This window comes from Amblyomma mixtum, chromosome 7 (genome assembly GCF_055824585.1).
Source record: "Amblyomma mixtum isolate Tamu chromosome 7, ASM5582458v1, whole genome shotgun sequence".
Classification (NCBI taxonomy): domain Eukaryota; kingdom Metazoa; phylum Arthropoda; class Arachnida; order Ixodida; family Ixodidae; genus Amblyomma; species Amblyomma mixtum.
In genome coordinates this window covers 13,846,937-13,869,547 of record NC_143018.1, presented here as the reverse complement: position 1 = coordinate 13,869,547, position 22,611 = coordinate 13,846,937, and the positions used below count along the sequence as shown (strand labels likewise).

Genomic DNA, 22,611 nt, shown 5'->3' with positions numbered 1-22,611 from the left:
GCATGCGTTGATGAGGAATTCTGTGAATGGCAGAGCATATGGAATAGTCAGATAAATAACAAGCTACACTAAATAAAACCAATATTAGGCGAATGGAAATCATGCACTCATCAGGAACGCTTTTTTGAAGTTATTTATGGCGTTTACGTATTGGACACACACACCTTACCCACAACTTCCTACTAACAAAACAAGACAAAGCTACCTGTGAAAAATGCGGAGATGAACTCACAGTAACTCGCATCTTAATCTCGTGCAGAGAACTTGAAACGCTGAGAAACAAGTTCTTTACGCCGTTTTACAACCAACACATCCCTTTTCATCCGTCATTGATTTTAGGTGAAGAAGCTCTTATTGATAAGTCAAGCGTTTTTAACTTTTTAAAAGAAGCCAATGTACTTGAGAAACTGAATTCTTACCCCGTGCTTTACAATTTATTACAATTTATTACAATTGTTGCGTACGACGGAATTCTTTTCCATCTAGCTAGTGTGGGAGGTATGAAAATGGATCTATACCTGGGGAAAATTTCAGACGCATGGTAAGACCGCATGACGTTTTCAAGACGCAGAAAGTTCTTTTGTAATATACGTATCTTGCGTAAGTTTTCCTGAGTTGTAGCGCCCGAACCAAACCGCAGCAACTAAGGCGAAAATTAAATAGGAAATGATAAATTAGGAGCATCGCACTCTTTCGGAGTATGTGCCGATTACGGTAGAGAAGACCAAGAATTTGGGATAATTTTGTAGTTATGTACAATATATGACACCCCAAGAAATATTTTGGTTAAATACAACTATTTTGAACGTTGGTACTACTTCTAAACGACAGAACTTTAAAGATACAGTATAGCTTGAGTGAACTCATTTGTTTTTAGATCAGAAAATCACAACCTTCGCATTTTTAATAATTAATTTGTAATGCGCTTTTCAGGGTCTATTGGTCTAATCATTCTAACACGCAATTTGCTTTATCTCTCAAGTAACCTAAATGAGTGCTTTCTTACGTTTACTCATTTTTAATAACATGGCTCATTGGTGCATATCTGTTCTTGCACCATAAAGGCAAGAGCACAGGGGGTACAATAACTTGTTTAATTTCATCTCAAAGAGCAAGATCATAACGCGTTGCCTTGTCAGCGAAGTTTGCTCCCGATTAGGCCAATAGACAGGATTTAAAAAAAAATCTGGCACATAAATATGAAAAGTAATTGGACGGGGAAAAAGAAGTGTTGGCGCGTCACCATGTTGCATGCTCTTGCAGGAAGCATGAATCAAAGTACATGCGCACGGAAGTCCGAAAAGTGGCGATTGCAGACTTCGCAGCCCAGGAGAAATAAGCTGGCTGCCGCTTCAAAACCTGTCCTCCAGCTTAAAATAAATATAATTTGCATATGACGTGCTTGCACTAAGTTAAATTTGGCGCTTACCTTTCGCAGCTCGAGCAGAATACGCCGACGCTTTTTCGATGTGGTGACCCGGCCAAAAACAATCGCCGCGAGAGGCGTCAATCGTCGGAAGCACGTCGTGAGCATTTAAAACGTTATATCCAGCACAAAACTATCGCAAAAGTAGACCCACACAACATATATGTATATTTAGCCGGGATATGTTGCGTGTTCAGCGAATGGAACATATGTGATCGTACACGGTGGCCAAAGAGTTGCCAAGCCATCTGACCAATGCTCGTCCTACTTAGTTGCGCTAGCATGGTATCCAATCTATTTACTATCAAGGAAGCAGGCTGCTAGCCAAGTGTGATGGCCGTCGAGAGGATTCGAAGACGTGTCCAATAATAAAACATCGGCCCCTGCAGTGTCCCCTGCGCTTCCTGCGGCAAAGGAATCAACGCTTGTTTACAGCGCTTTCGCTTGTACCCCACTAAGGGAAGAAATAACACGCACTTCTTTCCATCTGTTCTTCTGAAGCGTACTACTAGTCGCTTGAATCTTCTTGAGAACATGGAAGGCCCCGCAACAGGTTTGAAGTGCTCTTGTTTCAATGATGTTCCGAGAGTCCTCAACAGTGTGAGACTTGTCCTGTAGCCGACGTTGACGAAATGGCCCGAGCAAAGAAAGACGGTCTCGGAAAGTGGCCATGTCGATCGACACAGCTGTGCCGCACGGACCCATGCCCTCTAGAGATTGGTATCCTTTCCAAAGGCTAGCACAGTTCCTCAGCGCCACACTATAATGAACTATTGCAACAACTTTTACCCTAGCAAACACCCCGGCGTCCTGTTTCGCTGGTCACAAAAGTATACTACATACTACAGATTGCAATGCAGCAGATTGAAGTCGCAGGCTATCATATAGTACACCAAGTGACTGTGCTATCCGTGCTTCCACTACTAGAAGGAGGCATCGTAGTTGGCACCGGGCTAACCGCGTGCTGTGAAAAAGTGTGACGTCATGGCTGCCAAGAGACTGCTGTTTCAAGCCCCCGTAATGAACTTGCGCAGGTTGCCACTGTATGCGAGCGCGGCGTTTTGTGACTGAAGGTGCTGGACGTGTTCTCCAAGTGCAGCTTCGGACAGCAGAGCTCACCGTCGCCGAGGACAGGCACACGGTGAGCAGCTCACTCATTTCAGCCCGCGCGAGAATGCCGCAGCGTCAGCTATACGGTCTAAAAACGAGCACGGACAGTTGGGCGAGTAACAGCAGGACTGCGTAGAGTGAAATTTTAGTGCGGAAACTCATACGCTTGCCAGCACCGAACGTACGTTCGTTCTTGGACCGTTTCCTAGCAACAGCGACGCCAAGTTAAATCAAACTAAGCATAAAAATGCATAGTCAGGTCAAATTTGGGCCGGGCCACCCCCGAAATTTAACCTTGGCTGCTTTGCACTAAAACCGATGTCCAACCACAATTGACCAGGCCAAACACGATGGCGACCTCCAAATTCGAATCGGGTCATTTTCAAAATATGACCCAGGGTCACCCCGAAATTTGACCTTAGCCTATTTGGACCTAAGACAAGCAGGTACAGCCAAAAGCTAGAGCTTTCGCACTGGTAAGTTTAACCAAGTTTAATCCCTGTCAATTTTTTCTGGGATGCGTTTAGTATGCACTCCCTATACTGTCACAGTTGTGCTGTAACCATACGTTTATGACCTTTCAGAACGCAGCCATTTTCGGTGTATTAATGGACCAATCATGCTTGTCAGTGTGATTTTTGCAAACGAAAAACTAATTTTCACAGAACTACGAGTACCAGGGGCAGAGAGACGACGAACAGAATGAGCGTTTTCTCTCAAGTGCTACCATATAGTGTACAAGCGACGATGCTATCCACACTTGCTTTACTGAAAAGACGCGCCGACGCAGCTGCAGTAGCTCGCACCGAGCTAACCATGTGCTGTGGAAAAGTGTGACGTCAGGGCTGCCAAGAGGCTGCTGTTTGAAGCCCTCGTAACGAATTTGCCCAGGTCACGACTGTACACGAGCGCGTAGCTCCAAGTGCTCCACGTAGCTCCAAGTGCAGCTTCGGATGGCACCGCTCACCGAAGGCAGGCACACGGACAGCAGTTCACTCATTTCAGCCCACGCGAGACTGCAGCAGCGTTTACTCAATGGTCTGTAGACGAAGCACAAACTTTGACAGTGGGGCGAGTAGCGATAGGACCGCGGAAAGCGCAGTTTTTTTATTATGTCTATAGTATGTGCTCGTCATGCATACTGTCACAGCTGTGGTGCAGCCATAATATTTATGAAGTATCACAAGGAAACCTGTTTTTGGTATAATAAGAGAGCAATCATGCTTGTGTGTGGTTCTTGCAGTGAAGCGATAACTTTGACACAAAGGCCTGGAGCAGAGAGACGACAAACAGAACGAGCGCTTGCCTTCAAACCTTTTATTTTTTAGGCGAGAAAAACTTTTGTAGGAATGGCGGAGGGTGGGCACACACCGCTATGGCTGTTGTGATATCATATAGGCGTGTTCTTTCTTGGTGAGTTTGACGGATGCGCTGCTCACATATTCATCCGTCAATGCATGTCAGTGGGACACGCACGAAGGTATACGTGTTCCAGACAGCTTTCCCCACCCCCACCCCAAAGGCCATTCAGAACCCACAGGCTCATCTCCAACCTCACGTACACCATATACCATTAACCAAAGAGTCCAACAATACATTCAGACAGAAGAATTCCACACCGAACGCATTTACGCTGGAACAAGCAACATGTACATTAAAGGGGTGATGACATGATCTCCCAACAAATTGCGGTTTCTAGCAATGACCGTTGTTATGCATACTTAAAAAAGAAGCAGGAGTGTACGTGCGCCATTTTAGCTAAAGATTGCAATTTGAAGTTATCGGCTCTAAGCCGCTTCCCCGACAGCGCCGCCGTCTGCTGGAAAACCGCTGCAAAACCACCTTCACACATTAGGGTGAAGCCGCCGAGATCGCCACTAGACAGAAAAAGGAAGGACACGGACCTTTGTTGCCTTTGTTCCCCTGTCGTGACTTCACCCCTCGGTACCCCTATCTCGAACAGCGAGCCACCCACTATCCTACGCTCGTTACGAGGAGTGCGCAGTTCACTCGGTCAGTTGAGAGAGAGCACGTGAGCGTTGGTCTACGGCGTCATGAATCGCGAGCGCGTTAGTCTTACCTGACTACCACACGGTACAGCAGAAGTTTCAAAAATTCAATTAGAAATTACTCTTTGCACCAAATGAGCTCATATTTTGTCCAGTTGTCCCGAGATGCATAGCGAACGAAATGTAATGAACAACTTGAGTCTGAAAAATGGTGTCGTAACCCATTTAAACGTTATCCAGTGAGTGCACCCACACCAAGTGTTACATGGGGCCCCACCACAGACGTTGCTTATATATGCAAGCCCACACATCTTGATCAAGCCAGGTGTCCTACCAGATTATCTCGGCAGCAACCTCCCCATCTTTAACACTACCCGTACATTCAATTCAAAATCAAAATGTTTCTCCCCACACTCTTCTCTTCCGTGATATGTCAGTGCACAGTAAAGAACCCCAGGTGGTCGAAATATCCCGAGCCCTTCACCACGGCGTCCCTACGGCGTCACAGGCAGACTCACACGTTGTACATCTCTGGGACGCCGCCAACGCCTCAACCGCTAACTTTGCCTCCGAATCTCCGTCTACACATAGGCCGCGGAAACTTACGCAGCAACCCTCTCTTGAAACAGCTGGGCTTCCTTCTGCAGTAGCGTCAAAACGCACCTGGACCACTCTCTGAGCCCTCCTAGACCCCACCACCGCCAAACCCATACTCATAACACCCAACGTTTTACCCAATTTGATCTACAAAAGACACAAAGTGAACAAGGAAGGGGAAAGTCTTAGGGTGCTTGACAACGATTCGACAAGAGGACCTGTGTTCACCTGGGCCATGCCTTCTTGTCGAAACGCTGGCAAGCACCCTGAGGCTTTTCTCTTCCTTGTTCTCTTTGTGATTGCGAGAACCGTCTCTCTACCTTGATCTACAAAAAGGGCACTGACATAAACCAAACACTACAAGACATATGCATTGCGAAAATAATTCTATCAGTTGGGGCGGAACCTCTTGCCCTGGGCCCCCTTCGCCTTAGCCGAAAACCGACAAAGACACCGCCCTTGATGAAGTCGAATGATCACTGATTACCATACGCCGCCCTACAGTCCAAGGACCAGACCACATGACATAGAGTCGTCCGCAACCTTGACGTCACCTCACTTTAGGAATTGATGGACCACTGCCCTCCACCTGGAAACATGTGCACATCACTTTTATTCCCAAACTCACCAAGACAGTCATCCTCCGAAACCTTTGCCCTATATCCCTCATCAGTTGCGTGGGAAAACTGTTTGAACATGTCGTCGTCAACAGACTGCAACCCTTTGCAGAAGCCTCACGATTCCTATCCGACAACCTGTTTGGCTTTCATCCCATTCCCTCGGCTCAAGACACATCACTATCCCATAAGGAAACTATATTCCACTCTAAGAAGCACACATGCTGTTCTCGCCCTGGATATTTAAAAGGCGTTGGACGCTTTTAGCCACGACCATATCCTTCGCACCATGGCCACCACTGGCTGTGAGTCGCGCATATGGCGCTACATCCAAGCCGGCACTATACCATCACCTTTATCATCCCTCCCCATCTAGGTGAGGTATGTTGGTGAGTTGTTTGGCCAGGATAGGGCTACGGCTATTTTCAGTAAGGTGAGAACTGCACCTTGTGAAGTGTTCTGGATGGGGAGGGTTAATAAAGGTGACACTCCGCAAGGTGCAGTTCTCTCCTCTCTCCTACTGAAAATAGCGTCAGCTCACTAACATACTGGACTTCCACGCGGCACCATACACCGACGACAAAAGGCTCCATCGGAGAGGCACAACATACTTTACAATAGACAGTTGGTATCATCACTTCGAAACTGACCAATATGGGCCTTAAGTGTTTTCCACTCAAATGATAAATTCACGTGATCAGACAACTTCCTCGGGTCCCACGCATACACCTTCGAAAGTAAGACGACGTTGTTGTGACTGAGAGAAAGATGAAAAGGAAATTGCACGGGCCTGCCTACTGGCTCGAGCCAAGCCACCACCGCTGCCACGTGCAGATAGAGGAGCGTTAGAAGATCAGAGGAAAGAGAAAAAGGAAAGAAAAAGACGCCCGTCGCAGCAACAACTGCGTCCGCCGGAGCGGACGCCGCTGAAAAAACAGGTTAAGTCGGGCGCGACACACCCCTGGCCTCTCTCCCGGCCGCGGCGGCTAGAATTTTTTTGGAGGAGAAATTCTGGAGGCCCGTGTACTGTGCGATGTCAGTGCACGTTAAAGAACCCCAGGTGGTCGAAATTTCCGGAGCCCTTCACTACGGCGTCTCTCATAGCCTGAGTCGCTTTGGGACGTTAAACCCCATAAACCAAACCAAACCCCTGGCCTCTATATATTGTGGGGGTTCTTACTATAGGCCGTGAACTCCGAGCTCCTAGTATCGCACACCACGCGCGACCGTTCTCACAGCGGCGCAGTGGAAATGCGAATAAAGACACAACACACAACAGGACGGTTTGCCCAGAGCCAAACGTTTATTGAATTCTCCCTAATCACCGGATGCTTGATCTTCGACCCTTGCCGTCTGGCTTGGCCGTGCGGCTGACGGGGCTAGATGACGACAACACAGAGGGAAAAATGCAAGGTATTCACCTGACGTCCCCTCGCTGTGTTCTCTCTCCGGCCGCAGCCGGTCCCCGCCGATCTCGGCGGACTTGTCCGTTGTCACTTTCGGCCAATCAGCGACCGCTTCGGTGGCGCGCCATTGCGACCAGTTTGGGGAAGAGCGCAGCGCTCTCGAGCGGACCATCTGGTTACTCACCCGTGAGGAGGGGGGGAAAGCGTCCGCTTTCCCCCGTCCCCACGGCGCGCCACGCCGGCCAGGGAAGGAAACGGCATTCCGAAATTCCCACAATATACAAGACACTTTGGGTGCCACCTTCATATAGAACTCCTAGACAAGAAAACCGAAATTAACGGCAGGCTTTATTCGCAGATTTCCTACATGCAACCACGGCTTGTCGAAGAGGGGAACCCCTAATCCCCAGCCGGTTGAGTTATCACCTTTCCTACCACTTGCTCATCAAAACGCAACAAGATAAAGGTGATGTCCTTATCATAAATGCGACCACCTGAGCACTCCGCCTGCGACTGTCAGTTTGGTACGTACCTCATTAGATTATGGGTTCACTGTGTACGGTTCAGCAGATCTGCCATACCCTAAAGAATTGGATCGAGTACAAAACTGAGGCCTAGGGCTCTCATGTGGCGCACACAGGACACCTCCCATAGTCAACCTCTATGCGGAAACAAATGAACCCTCTGTTGATACAGAAGAACCGCTGTAACCTGTGCATATGTCTGTAAAGGAATATCGCTACCAAAACATATCTACTATCCAGTTGTAGCGAAATGTCGTTGTTGAATATTATTCACCAGCTACCGGGCCACTGGTATTGCGATTCGAAGAGATATGCCAAAATCTCAATATACAGGACACATTACCTGACATTGCGCAAAGATGAGATGCACACCTCCATGTTACAGCTTTCCTGCAATTTGCAGTTTCACTCTGTAAAAAAGAAACTCCGCAGCAACATACTATATAAGAATTGATTGCACTCCAAGAAAAAATACAGTAGCATTTTATACTCATGGTTCAAAAATGGGCGGTTAAATAGCAAGCGCAGTGGTAAGAGGGAATTGGAGAGAAACCCTAAGACTTCCTCAGTGCGTATCCATTTTTCACTGCCGGAAAAATAGCGAACGAGAATCTCACGAACCGTATTACTTACACAGACTCCCTAAAGGTACTTGCATCTCTTCACTCGAAAAGTGCAATCACTCCGTTACTTGGTGACACACCATAGCCACAGCTCAAGGGCAAAACATAAAATTCTGCTGAGTCCCGAGTTATATCAGAATGAAAGGCAACGACAGAGCACACTTGCGCACTGCTGAAGCTCGTGGAAAAAAAAAAAAAACAATGTACACCGTTTAAGGATTGCATGAATTTAGTACAATGTAAATTAATAAAAGAAATGGCAGTCGTTTTGGAACAACGAAGTAAATAACAAAGTACATTAGGTTAGTGGAAGTCATGTGTGCACTAGGAATGTTGCAACAAAGTGGTTCTCTGTGACCTCCGCATAGGCCACACGCACATTACGGACAACTTCCTGCTAACAAAATGAGACAAGCCTGTTTCCGAAGAATTCTCACCGACTGCTTCGTTGGTTTTCTATTTGGTAAAACTCAGCCGCTTTCTCATTTCTGAGAAGAAGGCTAAGGTCTTTATTTGATTCGTTGGGAGCTTCCAGAATCTTGCCCAGCCAAGGATAGCTGCTGAGGCTACCAACCTCCTTAAAAGCTTTTACTATTAGTCATTTTTAGTAGTTGTTTCCTACGTGATCATTAGGTTGTACTAAAGTTTTAGGCCCCCTACACCACCGCTGATTCTTTACATTTCTATAAAATTCAGCGGAAAAATTTTCGTAATACCTTGTGCTTGGTGCATGATCGCCTTAGTTGCCTATGTGGAATAAAACACTACACATCAACCGTCCGATGCATTCTCGCATCAAGGTGTATGCTTACTCAGGAAGTAATCCTCACTAGCATGCCCGGATACCTGGTAAACAGCGCGCTCATGCGCTCTCCTGAGAACTCTTCTCCCATGCTTGTGAAGAGTGGACATCCAAATTCGCATAGGAAGCTATGTGGGCTCTACTCATATACCATCGAATCATCACTTGTTAAAAAAACAGACGTTTCATCCGCCCTCCACCTCAACGTACACTGGATTCAAAATACAGCGAGGCCTGATGGCAACACCAGACAAACCGCTGCATCTCCCCCTCCGTCCTTGATAGTGCTCCTTCCCAAAGCGGAAGAAGCCCCCGCCGTGCGGTCATTACAAAAGTGCTAATTATCCTTGCGAAAAGCCCGAGGAGATTTTCACGCAAGACACGTAAGCTGGGGTGTCAAGCCCAACTGCAGAAAGGAATCGCAACTCTGGACATTTATGCGAAATGGGGGCCTAACCCATTAACGATAGGCAACAGCACACGCGCAGCTAAACACCAACCCAATCCCACAGTGTCGGTGAACCAACACGTAGACCTCCCTAGGCAGCAACCACTACATCATTCAAACAACCTTCGCACTGAAGTCATTCTCCCCCTGTGTAAAAAGGCAACTAAAAATCACAGAGCGGGATAAATTCTGTAATGTGCGGAAGAAATCTCCTACTATGATAGTGAACCTTGCGCACTGGGTGAATACACTCACGTAGGACGTCGGAAGTCCCACATCCCGAGTTCCGAGCAATCGGGAAACGGAAATCGTGGAGAGCAGAACTAGAACACACGCGTATATAACTGGCTTTCTGAATAACAGGACGGCGGACACATGGTTTGGGTCCAGGGAATTCCCCTCGTTAGCCCTAGAAATCGGGGGCGCACATCAAGGCTCAGTTTTGTCCCCACTACTCTTCGACATCACCCTCATACCCATGGGGCGAAAATTAGAGCGGATCCCACTTCTACGCAGACGTCCACGGCAAATGGATGAAACCCTCCAAGCAGCAGCGGAGTGTGCGGCCTGTATAGGCCTTGCATACTCGCTGACCGAATTCCGCTGCTCCACCAGACCGCGGACCGCCACAAAAATGGAAACCCCTTGAAAATGTTATACTCACTGCCTTATTTTTCAACTCACAAAGATAGAAGAGGAAAGAGCAAACGTGCTAATACGACACGCCTACAAATCGGCTCTAAATCTCTCTGAAGGGACTTCAACCAACAGACTCCTCCGCATGGGGGTCCATAACACTCCACAAGAACTGACTGAAGCCCACCGCACAGCACAGTTGGACTGACTATCCTCCACAAACACGCGCAGACACATCCTAGCCGCATTAAAGATTCAACCAACGGCTCCCCCTCTGGACAACTCCCACAGAAGTCCTAAGCAAATCAAAGAAAACCTAATCATCCACCCAACTCACAACCGGGAAGGATGCGCAGCACGCGCCAAAGTCGTGTATAAAGAACACACGGACAACGAAGGCGCAGTGCATGCAGACGCGGCAGAATATACATGCAACCTAGCCTACGCCCTAAGCGTGGTGTCATATCACCTAAAACACAAAGCCTCGGGCTCGATAAGGGCAACCACTTCCCTCGAAGACGAAGAGGCGGCCATATCATCTTCCAATGACACACTGATAATAAGCGGCTCCAAAACCACAATCAGGAATTTTTCAAAGGGACAGATCCATTCCGCCTTTAATAAACCCGGGTCAATACAAACACGAATGCTTTCTTTGTGGGGCTCCTAGAGAAAACTTTGAACGTATACTCTACATATGCCGAGAACTCCAACCACAATCTCGCTGGAACCTCACAGACCTAGAAGGTTAGGAGATCGCGGTCTCGCAGCAGAGGCTGGTAGAATGCGCGGAGAAGGTCGCCAGAACTCACGGACTGATGACCGCCTCCCGGGATTAAGTACCAAGGCAATCAAACCTCCCCTAACGCTTTCCCTCACTCGGTTCATCAGTAAAGTGTTTGCCCACCTACCTGGCCAGTGGAAGGAACTCTCCGTGAGGCCCAGAATCATAGTGTGTTCCACAAGTAAGAGCCCATCCTTGAGGAGCATCGTTGCTTGAAAATAAAGTTGTTAGTAACGCTATGCTACAAATGCCTTTCCCGCCTGAAGAATAAAATAGCTGTAACTAAGTGTTCGTTTTGTCAAAGTTGGTGTTTCCATTTCGGAAATTCTACAGCAACGAGCCCGAATAATCGGGTCAGTCTAAGTGTCATCTCCGAACTGAATTTTCGAAAAGTGCACGGCTGTGCCTTCGGTGAAGAGTGAGTATTACGAAAAGCACAAAAGGGCTATCTTATATTTCGAGAGTTCCCTTGCCTGAGCAATTCGATTTCGAAGGCAGGATGAACTTTAGCGAAAAAAAAGAAATGGCCATTGTTCTTGCATTGACTGTTGCGGATACACACAGACCGGTATAGAGCGGAAGGTACTGCGAAACTGTTAGGCCTAAATAGGACAATCTAGCACGAAATATGCTCTCTTTGAGGAATAACTGTAGCGCCTAGTATGTGAGATGTAAAGGCAGAGATTCGTCGGTCAGCTGCTTGTTTTATCATCTACAACTGAAGTTGGTAGCTGGTGTTCCACTGTGTCCTTTCGAGCGATTTGTTCGTAGACATCGACGGGCCGTTGTACACGGTCCTTCCAGCAATCTGGTTAATGTTACATTCTCGGGTACTTACCACGGAGAAAGAAGGATTTGCTGATAGAGAGCATGTACGAGGTGAAGGAAGGTGAAGTATTAGTCCTAGGCCCCTGGTAAATGATGCAAGTGCTCTCAACAGGTGTGTGGACGACTGTACGCAGAAAACGTATTAGAAGGCTAGGCCATTAGTGTGGTGTGTGACTCTGGACTTGGAGGTGTCCCCGCCTGCACACAGGGCGTTTCACCGAAGACTTTCCAGAATTTCAAAAAAATGAAATCATTGAGTTAGAAGAGCACTTTTTTCCGCTTAGAATTGTGAGCTGAGTAGTACATCAGAATGCCGCTAATACTGGCTTATTAACAAATATTCATTGGCTACCTTAACTATTACTAGTGGGCTGGTTAATTAATGAGACGACTGTAGCCTATCGTAACCTCTATATCAGTTTTTATAATTTCGAAAATACGGTTACCCTCGACGCTGTGGGCCAACAAATTTTGGCCATTAAATTAAATAACTGCGCTCAGTGGGCAAGCGCCACTGTCCCCAGCATGAGAGCCTCACAAATGGGGTATATAAGTTGGAGCTGAAGTATGTTCTCTGGATGTACATATTGAGCTAATATATGCCACTAGTGCCTGAGTGTGCAGTGTTGCTTGTGTGTGATGTATGTGTGCGTGTTGGCTTTGATTTCTATAAAAACATGTTAATTTCAATTCCGTAGAAAATGCTGATTGGCACAGCATCTCCCTGCTGTCCTCATCAATCAGTTTTCCTTTTGCACATTACAATATGCTAAGTTGTAGAAATATTTATCCAAGATCCTAGAGCATATTATTCACAATTATTTAGCTACCCCTCTCAATGAACATAGCATATTTTGTGAATATTTTCTGGGTGAAATAACTGCCTGGCCTAATGGGTCCAATTGGTCGGGGGATAAAAACACAACTGGAACCAACTGGTTGCAATTGTTTTTTTTTTTTTGACTGGGTATGGAGATTAAAATATGCAGAAACTGCAAAATCGAAGCGGCGGAACGTCGGCGGGAGAAAAACGAGTTTCCACGGGCCAAATCAAACATACGGTGTATGCGGACGACTGCGCTGCATGAGCAGTTTCAGCGGGGAACTGCCGAACGTGCCGTGGAAGGCAGCTGCGAGCGTGCATCGACCGAACATCCGGAAACGCGACGTACGCGTCTAATTTTTGTTCCCGGATAATTTTTTGGCATGCTCTTACATCCGGTTGTCCCGTAAGAAAAAAAAGGTCTATGTGTAGTGTATTTCGGATGTATGCTCGCTGCGGTCTATTATGGTATTTGCAGTGGCAGGCCTATTAGTATAACGATATAAAATCATCTTCATAAAAGGAAAATTGTTTACAGTGACTGCGGTCCTCATCGTGTCTGTCTGCACTTTTCCCATGTTTGTGACATGCAATGTTGCTGTAGCACCGCGTAAACTCCACAATGTAGAACTACGTAGCGCACTCAAGACTGGGGTCAGTAAGTAGAGAAGACTCGCTATGTGTTAACGGTTCCACTTACCGGATTGTCGCAAACGATCATCAATTCGGCAGTTGCAACGGACTGTGATAATTGGAAGTGGTGAGCCATTCGCAATGACTGTCTGCAGGCTTCACCTTACGTTGCTCAGTTGTAGCAAGGCGATATGGACGTACTGGGAAAGCAATAACAAGAGCTAGTGAACTTTATGTTGTGCAGTGTGCGCGCTAATACAGCAACAACACAATACACGAATATGTTGACAGTGCAGAGAGAGACAATGAGGAGCGCAGCCGATGTATATGCCGTACTGTTATGAAGGTGCTAGATATTGTTATACGAAAGGGCACGCTGCTGCAGGTGCCGTAAAAGACCGCAGCAAGCAGACACTGGGCAGGCATGCGAAAGACACAGCGTAAGCGCATTTTATCTTTTTGTTATTATGGAACATCAGGATATGAGAGCGTTGTTTTAAAACAAATTATAGGAACAAAAAAAAAGCGTGTACGTTTCGTTTTCGGATGCATTTCTGTATCAATCGGCAGGCTGCTGCAGGTACCGTAGAAGTCCGCAGCCGCAACTAAACACTGACAAGAAATCCGGAAGGCACCACGTACGTTTTTTTTTTACTGGACGTTTTGGTTTTCATGAACGTTGAGAAACGAAACGTCCAGTAGAAAAAAAAAAACAAAAAAGGAGCGCGTGTACGTGGTGTCTCTCGGACGTCTCGTCAGTGTGTGGTTGCTGCGGACTTCTGCGGTGCCTGCAGCAGCGTGCGCACTCCTCCTGCGAATTGGGAACGATGAGAAAGAAAAAGAAACCTCCTCCGCAGGAGCAACGGGCATCCGCCCTCTGGATACCCGGGGGACAGCGAGAAGAAGAGCTGTGCGAAAAAGCACAGATCTTCCCCTTGTCCTCCACACACGGCGGCCGAGCTGTGACGCTGGTGGGATCACCAGGCACCGTTTTTTTCACAGAGATCCGCTGTGCCGGCGCTGGGAATCGAACCAAGGTCGGTGGGGATATGCGCCCAAGCATTGCCAACTGGCGCGCTAACCACTCGGCTACCGTGCGGCTCTGGTTTTTGGCGGCGTCCGCGAGTGCTGATAGAATGGGAGCGAAGCAGACCGAAAGTGAGCATGCGCGGGGAATGCGGCTATCTCGCGGCCGGGCGTGGCCGCACTGGCGCGGAAGATAGCGCGTGGTAGATGAAAGATAGTTGGGAATGCGAAAGCCGCAACTGGAAACACGATCGGTGAGATGTTCGGCGGTGAAAAAAGTGTCCGCGCGGCGGGGCAAGACGGCCGCGAACCTTTTGAACGGGACGGCTTTGTTGTAGGTGTAGAAGCGCAAGCCAAATATTTGTGGGATGCTTTAGCGCACGTATACGGTAGCACGCAACAGCGTTGGAGGGTTGGAGGGATTCTCGGCGCCCTGTATCGCAGAGACTGACAAGGTCGGGAAGGAACCTGTCGATAACGTCGCCCCCAAAGACGCGTTGCTTCTGTGAGCGAAACGTACGTAACCTCCTGATAGTTAATGATTCGTGCATGGCAGACATTTTCTGGCATGTGCGTGGCCTACCGCACAGAGGTGATGCCATACTAATAATCGCAGTGTCACGGGCATTGAATAAGGTATGCATCATCGGAGTTGTAACGACCATATGTAATCTCTACCGTCGCAGGCAGTGGCACGGATGGGAGCAGCGGAGAATGCAGCCCCAGGCCGAGGACAAGGAGGTGCGTGGACTCCTACATTGGTCGTGGTGGGGCAACTACCCAGCCTGCCGGGCTCTTCCACACCTGCATGAAGGGACAGCAGGATATGAGGGACTTCAAGGAACACAAGGCTGCAACGGCAGCGCCATCGCACGAGACCACTTCAAATTTGCAGGAGTGCGTAGTATTGCACGAGCTAGACAGAGTGTGATGGGTTTCATTTATTCATTATACACTGTTCACTTTCCATTTCAGACACTAGAACGTGTCATGGGTCTCATGTATTTAGTGTTACTGGTCTCTCTTGATCAGTATACACTCTTCACTTTCCATTTCAGACACTAGAACGTGTCATGGGTCTCATGTATTCAGTGTTACGGGTCTCTTTCGATCAGTATACACTCTTCACTTTCTAATTGAGGAACTAGGCAGTGTTACTGGTCTCTCTTGATCAGTATACACTCTTAACTTTCCATTTAAGACACTAGAACGTGTAATGGGTTTCATGTATTCAGTGTTACTTGTCTCTTTCGATCAGTATACACTCTTCACTTTCCAATTGAGGCATTAGACAATGTGATGGCTTTCATGTATTCAGTGTTACTGGTCTCTTTCGATCAGTGCGATACACTGTTTACTTTCCATTTCAGACACTAGACAGTGTAGTGGGTTTCATGTATTCAGTGTTGCTGGTCTCTCTCGATCAGTTCGATACACTGTTCACTTTCCATTTCAGACACTAGACAGTGTGATCGGTTTCATGTATTCAGTGTTGCTGGTCTCTCTCGATCAGTTCGATACACTGTTCACTTTCCATTTCAGACACTAGACAGTGTGATCGGTTTCATGTATTCAGTGTTGCTGGTCTCTCTCGATCAGTTCGATACACTGTTCACTTTCCATTTCAGACACTAGACAGTGTGATCGGTTTCATGTATTCAGTGTTGCTGGTCTCTCTCGATCAGTTCGATACACTGTTCACTTTCCATTTCAGACACTAGACAGTGTGATCGGTTTCATGTATTCAGTGTTGCTGGTCTCTCTCGATCAGTTCGATACACTGTTCACTTTCCATTTCAGACACTAGACAGTGTGATCGGTTTCATGTATTCAGTGTTGCTGGTCTCTCTCGATCAGTTCGATACACTGTTCACTTTCCATTTCAGACACTAGACAGTGTGATCGGTTTCATGTATTCAGTGTTGCTGGTCTCTCTCGATCAGTTCGATACACTGTTCACTTTCCATTTCAGACACTAGACAGTGTGATCGGTTTCATGTATTCAGTGTTGCTGGTCTCTCTCGATCAGTTCGATACACTGTTCACTTTCCATTTCAGACACTAGACAGTGTGATCGGTTTCATGTATTCAGTGTTGCTGGTCTCTCTCGATCAGTTCGATACACTGTTCACTTTCCATTTCAGACACTAGACAGTGTGATCGGTTTCATGTATTCAGTGTTGCTGGTCTCTCTCGATCAGTTCGATACACTGTTCACTTTCCATTTCAGACACTAGACAGTGTGATCGGTTTCATGTATTCAGTGTTGCTGGTCTCTCTCGATCAGTTCGATACACTGTTCACTTTCCATTTCAGACACTAGACAGTGTGATCGGTTTCATGTATTCAGTGTTGCTGGTCTCTCTCGATCAGTTCGATACACTGTTCACTTTCCATTTCAGACACTAGACAGTGTGATCGGTTTCATGTATTCAGTGTTGCTGGTCTCTCTCGATCAGTTCGATACACTGTTCACTTTCCATTTCAGACACTAGACAGTGTGATCGGTTTCATGTATTCAGTGTTGCTGGTCTCTCTCGATCAGTTCGATACACTGTTCACTTTCCATTTCAGACACTAGACAGTATGATCGGTTTCATGTATTCAGTGTTGCTGGTCTCTCTCGATCAGTTCGATACAGTGTGATCGGTTTCATGTATTCAGTGTTACTGGTCTCTTTCGATCAGTTCGATACACTGTTCACTTTCCATTTCAGACACTAGACAGTATGATCGGTTTCATGTATTCAGTGTTGCTGGTCTCTCTCGATCAGTTCGATACACTGTTCACTTTCCATTTCAGACACTAGACAGTGTGATCGGTTTCATGTATTCAGTGTTGCTGGTCTCTCTCGATCAGTTCGATACACTGTCCACTTTCTATTTCAGACACTAGACAGTGTAATGGGTTTCATGTATTCAGTATAAACTCTTCACCTTCCAGTTGAGACACTAGAACGAGTAATAGGTTTCATGTTATCAGTATACACTCTTCACTTTCCATTTCAGACACCACACAGTATACACTGGTCTCTTTCAACTAATTTGCCCATTTCCTGTTTCGTTGTCTCTTTGGGTTAGTGCAACACGATTCTGTCTGAGCGTTCATTTCTCGCGCTATTTTTTCCCCTTGGGTCCGGGTTTGAGGGTCAGAAATCTGTATCATATTTAATAAACAGTACACAAATACGTACACAGTGCTTCAACGCTTTGGGGGAATGTGTACAGTGATGTACTCCATGCCATGTTGGTGCCATCAGCGCTTACGTGGCACCGCTCCAGTTTCAAGTTGCGGCTTTCGCATTCCCAACTCTCTTTCATCTGCACGAACGAAATACCATGACGGGGCTGGTGCCCCACGCCAGGGGTGGGCAAGATGCTTCAAAATAGTATCTTCGATACGATACTCGATACCTTTAAAAATTGTATCTCCGATACCGATACAAGATACAGAATCGATATCGATTTTCGATACAGATACTCGATACTGTATCGTCGATACTTCGATACATCACTAAAATATCAAATATAATACAGGTTGTATTCCGACTAACGAAGTTTACATATCTGAAATCACTGTCTAATAATGCCGGTAATATAATTGGCGACCTTAGGAAATGTACGCGTGGTTTCTGTAACCTTTAGTGTATTTGTACAGAGCACTTTTCCTGAAAGGACTCATAAACGAATCCGACCGCATGGATCTGTTGAAGCTCCGCTATCTGCGCAGTTTGCCTTGTTAGAACTTTAATTTGGACTAAATCCATATATATATGTTTAAGCGATCGCTTCCGTAAGCAGCCTAGCGAAAAATCACTTAATCCAAAGTTCCTCATACGAACCAATCTGTGAGCACTTGGCTATATGAATAAACCTGACACGTTTTCTATTTTCGGTTCGATACTATAGAGTACTTACCCGATGGCCTGTGCCTTTGATCAAACTAAATGATGCAAGCTCCGTGCGCTTGGGAACCGAACAGTTAGTTTGCCAGTACTGCGATAACAAACTTCTGAAGCTGAAAACTATTCTTGAAAAGCTAGAATGAACACAACAGGTAAAATGGCTGCACGTTTTTATTAGGCAAAAAGTATTCGTTACGCTTACTTGAAGGTCTTAAGTAACAGCATTTGCTCAAACCGCCGGTCCGAAAGAACCCCGCGATGTGGGCGCGCTATAAGGGAGGCAAACGAAAAAAGCCTCTCTTGAGGAGCAGACGAGCACGTCGCAGCATTATACTTGACGAAGGCGCCTCTTATCAGTGGATAAGAATGAAGCATAGCCACATCAACTCGAGGATCTTGTAAATAATTGAGAAACTGGAGCTTCACTAACGCCTCCTGAGAGCTACGGCTGGTTATACCGCTTGTCTCTTCAAATGAAAAGAATGCGCCGATGATCCTACTGCCTTGCGTGCAGAAGAATGCGCGGCTTGTGCTGTGCTGACATAGTCGACAACAGCTTCTTCTGTCAGCTGTTTCTTTTTTCGCTTAGCTGAAATGTCCAGCGCCTAGTTTCATCACATGAGTGACAGTTAATATCTCAAATATTAAGACGTTGAAAACAGTAAAGCTATGAAAGTTTATGTACCTTAAGGTGCAGCTTTAAATTCGAAGTCGAGGAGTAGGTACCGCTGATTGTTCTTTTACAAAATGAGCACATGGCCTTGACTTTGTCCTCATCAGATGACGTGACAGTGAAATATTTTCCATCCAAGATGGCACACCGAAGTTCATCAGCCATAGCTGCTGCTTATCCGCGCGTAACGCGGCGAGGGCTACTGGCGTATACCGCACACTAGGAACACGTACGAGCAGTGGCACTGAAATGGGACGGCAGACAGTCGGACGGCGCAGAAACGCCGATCCAGAAGTGGCAGCTTGGGAGTTGGCTGAAAAGCAGCGAAGGTGATGCCGCCCCTCTTATGCTACCGCCTGAGAGAGGGCTTTTACAGCTTTTTTTTTTGTATCGAGTGTCGTAAAATACACGATACACTAAAAATGTATTTTCGATACCGCTACTCCGATACTCTACTTTTCAGCACGCGATGCCTAATACCGATACACAAAATGTATCGAAAGATAGCATCGAAGATACATGTGTCTTCGATACTGCCCATAACTGCCCCACGCGCTATCGCACTTCTGCGCCAGTGCGGCCACTCCACGGTCGACGCGTAGCACGTTTCTGCTGCCACGCCCGATCACGAGGTAACGGCATCCCCCGCGCATGCTCAGTTTCGGCCTGCTTTGCTTCCCTTCTATCAGCACTCGCGGACGCCGTCAAAAACCAGAGCCGCACGGTAGCCGAGTGGTTAGCGCGCCAGTTGGCAATGCTTGGGCGAATATCCCCACCGACGTTGGTTCGATTCCCAGCGCTGGCACAGCGGATCGCTCTAGAAAAAACGGTGCCTGGTGATCCTACCAGCGTCACAGCTCGGCCGCCGTGTGTGGAGGACAAGGGGAGGATCTGTGCTTAAAAGCACAGCTCTTCTTCTCGCTGTCCCCCGGGTATCCAGAGGGCGGATGCCCGTTGCTCCTGCGGAGGTGTCCCCGAGGGAGGAGGTTTCTTTTTTTTCCGCTCATCGTTCCGAATTCGCAGGAGGAGTGCGCACACTGCTGCAGGCACCGCAGAAGTCAGCAGCAACCACACACTGACGAGACGTCCGAGAGACACCACGTGTACATCCTTTTTTTTACTGGACGTTTGGTTTTTCATGAACGTTCATGGAAAACAAAACGTCCAGTAAAAAAAAGCGTACGTGGTGCCTTTCGGATGTCTTGTCGGTGCTTGGTTACTGTTGCGGACTTCTACGGTACCTGCAGCAGCATGCCGATTGATACTGCAAGATAAAAGCCGCTACACCGCTAACATTCCTAAGCCGAATAAGAAATTGCAGAGGACACTTGAGCTCCACCTTGAAGGTGGCGCGATAGCATATAGTTGGTTAGGCTTTCCATTCTGGGAAGTTTGGCGCCATTTGAACACATTTTGCATTTTTATTTAAATTGTTTCAACTACTTAATCGATCAATACTAATAGTAATAATAGTGAATTTATGCTGCACGAAACTCATAATCGTACGACATCGTCCGGAACATTCCGCGGCAAACGTCTGGCATGACACGATTTTTTTTTTTTACGCAACCCCCGATTTTTATTGACACGAGGTGCGGTCGGGTAGAAGCCCTCCTCTAGCTTAAAAAAAATATTCTTAAAAACTGCGTACAGTCTTAGGTGAAATACCCTTATTCACAAACTGCAAGAATGGCGGCCACACCTCCGAAGACGAGAATGGGCGATGATGATGATGGGAGGGAAACGTACCAAATGGTTTGCGCTTGCAACTAACCCCGGCGATGACCACTCTTAATGCCAACGAGAAGCTTGATTAGACAGGTATTCTACGCGACCGTTCAATATGCATTGCAGACCTACTTATACGGCACAGTCAACGAAAAACTACCGAATTGGAACATACCCGTCGCTAACCAGATCTCACGGCGACAGAAATAATTAAGCAAACGAAATTCGAAGAACTAAAGTACTTAGGAAGCCCAGGCAGGCTGGTGTCACAACAGTGCCCCGTTCCCTGCCTCCTGCTAGAAACACGTCAGCACTGAGAAGAACTGCGCGACTATTACTAGCCAGTCTTCCATTAGATTTGATAACGTGGTGCACATATCTAGCCTGCCACTCAAATCTTCGGAATGAGAATTACCCTCTACGGGTCTAACCTTCAACCCGATGACGGGAGAAATTCAGTCAGTTTCATTTATACCAGGATCCAAACAGGTTCGCGTGGAAATTACGCCTGCGTGAGTGTTTCCAGAACCGCGAAACGGACCGTGCAATGAACATACCAGGGACACCCGCAAATCATGGATTCCAAACAAACACAGAGGTAAACATTTACATATGTACATCACTGGCATTCAACAGCATATCCTATCATCATATTTAAAATCAAAACCAAAAGCAGTCCACAACAACCTCTTATCCAACAAACGCCAAACCCTGACTCTATCGTTGTTAAGGACAAGACTGCATACTTAAGAGAAGGTTTCTGACAATTCCAAAATACACATTTTTACACTGAACTCACTAGCGACCCCATAGGAGACTTCGAAATCGACGTTAACAATCAGATAAGATCTCACCTTCAAAAACAAAAGGTGTCCCAGGATATGTTTAAAATTACGAAACCGGCCAGACCAGTCCCCGGGTGGTTCTACCTCCTCGAAAGTTCACAAACCAAACCGTCCCATTGCCTCAAGTAACAGTGAAAGAAGCTCCGAGGAATATGCACCCATCCCACATGAGCAGCGCCGCAGAGCCCGTGCGAAGGCACTCCATCGAGCGTACGGCTCCGAGCCGGACGCCGTATGGGTGGACGCTGCCTGCACGGGTGATTAAGCGACAGCAGCTGTGGTGGACTCCTCTTCATCCACCCTCCAGACACGTCCCCATAGGCTGCAGAGAAAGCGTTATTGCGCTTGCTATCACCCGCACGGACTCCCGGTACATTTTACGTGATTCTAAATTTTGCTCTAGACCGAGTCGATGTCCCTGCTTTTGGCATACTGGATTCGCCCGATCCACCCCGCCAAGTGGAGCTGATATGGGTGCCTGCGCACTCTGGGAATCCCGGAAACGAGGCCGCCAACCTTTTAGCCCGGGCTCAGGTGACCTCGGATCGGGGATTCACGAAGGAGCGCAAGCACTCGTTCAGCGAGCTGACGCAGGCTTACAGGGCCTCACGCCAGCTCTGCCCCCTCCCTAGATAACAAACAAGCAACACTCTGGTACAGACTACAGACACATTCTTTCCCTATGCCCAGAGCCCTTCGCCTCTGCAGGCGGACCCTCCCCCGCGGGACCTAGAGGACCTCAAGACATGGGAGACCCTGCTGCGCTCGGAGGACCCGGCCCGGCTGCCAGAGTTATGGACCTTCGGATCATAACACTTGAGTGCAGCGGGGACCCTGGGGTGTGCCCCAAATTTATCTTACAATAAAGTTTTCTTCTTTTCTCATTTATCCCGCCCCCCTTGTCCGTGTTCGTTCTTCGTTCGTCCTGTCCACCTTTGCGCCTTGTACCAATTGGGATATTCGTTAATTGCCACTCATGATCTGAGAAAACCTGCCATAAGCGCTCCACCACATTCTTATTCTTCTAGTTATTACCCACTCATGACCCGTTTTACACTGCCTGTCTAACTCATTGATCATGCTTTTCACTTCATCTCCTGGGTGACTTAGCAAGGCAGTGACACCTGTGGATCGCAGACTACTTATGTATACTACATTTACTCTCATCC

General features: G+C 47.2%; 1 long non-coding RNA gene across 1 annotated transcript in view; it reads left to right on the top strand.

Annotated features, from left to right (window-relative positions):
- The window catches only part of LOC149335075 (uncharacterized), a 43,078-nt gene extending 20,798 nt beyond the window's left edge, over positions 1 to 22,280 (top strand). Inside the window, exons 2-4 of the long non-coding RNA XR_016284468.1 lie at positions 2,461 to 2,567; positions 14,979 to 15,189; positions 22,151 to 22,280. This is a non-coding gene — a long non-coding RNA (uncharacterized LOC149335075). The remainder of the gene's footprint in view (positions 1 to 2,460; positions 2,568 to 14,978; positions 15,190 to 22,150) is intronic.
- The last annotated feature ends 331 nt before the right edge of the window (positions 22,281 to 22,611 follow it).